Source organism: Schistocerca piceifrons, chromosome 5 (assembly GCF_021461385.2).
Source record: "Schistocerca piceifrons isolate TAMUIC-IGC-003096 chromosome 5, iqSchPice1.1, whole genome shotgun sequence".
NCBI classification, from domain to species: domain Eukaryota; kingdom Metazoa; phylum Arthropoda; class Insecta; order Orthoptera; family Acrididae; genus Schistocerca; species Schistocerca piceifrons.
In genome coordinates this window covers 234,549,481-234,552,081 of record NC_060142.1, presented here as the reverse complement: position 1 = coordinate 234,552,081, position 2,601 = coordinate 234,549,481, and the positions used below count along the sequence as shown (strand labels likewise).

Here is a 2,601-nt window from a genome sequence, read left to right as displayed (position 1 = left end):
CTATGTCTATTGCAGTGGCCCATGGTGGATGTGTTACTCGATATTTACGGTTCGACAGTAATTTGGGAAAAGCCAATATGTAAACCCTTTTGTTATTTTCAGTGAGTACGAAAGTGAATGTGAGAGGTAACTGAATGTATCTACCCGAAATTTTGATTAAGCGCTGTGTAGAAATAACGAAAATGTTTCTACATATTCCCATTGAAGTACAAGCACATCTTCTGCAGAATTTTTAATTGTATTATATTCGACATATCTCTTATGTGTACTGATAGACACATGTCGTCGCTTTTTTTGTATTTTAAACTACCTGTTTTCTTTCTTAATAAACTATCCCTTTTTCATCAAGTACGACGAAGATTAATTCTATGAACTTACAGGATATCGTTATTCTGATATGAATAATCTTAATAGTGGATATCAATGACCCAACACATGTAAACGGAGCATATGAGTTAGTTTTGCAGGAAAAAAAATCTGACGACCACCTAATGTTGTCCGCACAGGGAAGAAGAGCTACATTTCATGTGAGGAACTGTTTTTCAGACCACGAAATTAACAGAATGTTCGATGATTGAAACCAAGAGTTATTCACGTTTCAGGCTTATAAAAAGGGGTAGAAGCAAGAGGTGAAAATCAATTCATTCTCAAAATCATGAAAATAAATTAAAACAATAAGAAGTAACAGTAAAGGTAGTTTTTAATAACATTTATCACCTGTTATATTAACACTGGTTCTCATCCGTCACAACCGGTTTGAAAAAGTAACAGATCAGCGTAGAATACTTTCTACTGTCGTTTTATCATCTGTAAACGTGAAAACTCTGCACTTTTTTGGTTGACGTTAGACTTACATCTAATGGTAATTTTAGGTAATGGAAAATCAGCCTATGGAATGGAGCCAAACTGTTTTGTACAAAAGGCAAAATAAAGTATGTCGGAACTAGTAACGAAATTCTTTCCATTGTGGCAGGAAACCATGTGGAGACAACACAGCTTTCAGTAAAGGCTCAAATATGACACTGACGATCCTGAAAAATTAGCGATATGGATAGACAAGCACCGGGCCAGCTTGACGGCGTTTCGAGGAAAGTTCTGGGCTCCCGGCGTTCCACTGTTCTGTGACGAGCAAAGTAAAGAGCGCGTACTGTTTGACAAAGAGCTTCTTCAAAAGGAGCGGCGATATTTTCTCCAAACCCGGGCGGGAGAAGTAGCTGGCGCGGAATAACGTCTGGCCGTATTTTCGGTGCCTCACGGTATCGGATTATTATAGGATCTTCAAAATAAAAACTGACATCAAACCCCGGAGCTCCTAAAGACCCCTTATCGGCTTTCAAAAGCAATATAAGTGAAAAAAGGAGCTACTTCGTTCCATTGTGTCCTGCATAAAACCAGCAGTGAAACTGTTTACTTCAGCCATTACCGGCTACCCATCTTGACGTCGCACGGTTAGCACTACGTTACGTCAGGACAACTCGCCTGGTGTAGTGGTACTAAATTATACACAGATACCTTTATCCTGAATCAGTCTATCTATTACTGAAAACCGTATCAAAATTCTACAGCAGTTCCTGAGATTAGCCTTCAGTCACAGAAATAAACACGGTACCAAACTCTAAGCTACACGGTCCAGTCACAGTAATGTCACTACCGCCTACGTTCGACGCCAACGTCTAATAACCACTAACAGATGGCACGTGGGCAGTACTAGCAGTGGAGTATATATTAAGGATGTCTCGGGGATGCGGGATACAGTGCAGTCGTTGTCCTAATGCGGAAACATAGCGACCTATCCGACGTCCAAGTCGTCCAAAAGAGCATGGTCATAACCACTAACACATGACAGGTGGTAGTACTGGCAGTGGAGTATATATAAACCGTGTCTGGAGGAGGAGGAGGAGATTAGTGTTTAACGTCCCGTCGACAACGAGGTCATTAGAGACGGAGCGCAAGCTCGGGTGAGGGAAGGAAATCGGCCGTGCCCTTTCAAAGGAACCATCCCGGTATTTGCCTGAAGCGATTTAGGGAAATCACGGAAAACCTACATCAGGATGGCTGGAGACGGGATTGAACCGTCGTCCTCCCGAATGCGAGTCCAGTGTGCTAACCACTGCACCACCTCGCTCGTGTCTGGGGGATGCGGGATACAGTGCAGTCGTTGTCCTAATGCGGAAACGTAGCGACCTATCCGACCTCCAAGTTGTCCAAGAGAGCATGGTCATAACCACTAACAGAAGACAGGTGGTAGTACTGGCAGTGGAGTAGATATAAAGCGTGTCTAGGGGATGCGGGATACAGTGCACTCGTTGACCTAATACTCAGACATAGCGACCTATCCGACGTCCAAGTGGTCCAAGAGAGCACGGTCATTCGCTTTCGCGATAAACGTGGAAGAATTTCCGAAACCTCTAAGTTTGTAAACCTGTCGCGTGGCGCCATGGTTAAAATATATCAAGCATGGCAAAATAACACTATCCACAACCTACACCGTACACGATAGGGGTGAATTTCGGCTGCGAAGATGTATGTGGACAAATTGAAGTGCAACTGCCGAGTAACGGACCGCCCATATGAAATAAAGGGGCTACCAACAGTGTCTCC

At 43.1% G+C, this 2,601-nt stretch overlaps 1 non-coding gene across 1 annotated transcript; it reads right to left on the bottom strand.

Annotated features, from left to right (window-relative positions):
- Positions 1–2,052: 2,052 nt before the first annotated feature.
- Positions 2,053–2,125, bottom strand: Trnaa-cgc. Its single transcript has one exon. It is a non-coding gene; the product is annotated as a tRNA-Ala (tRNA).
- Between the last annotated feature and the right edge of the window lie 476 nt (positions 2,126–2,601).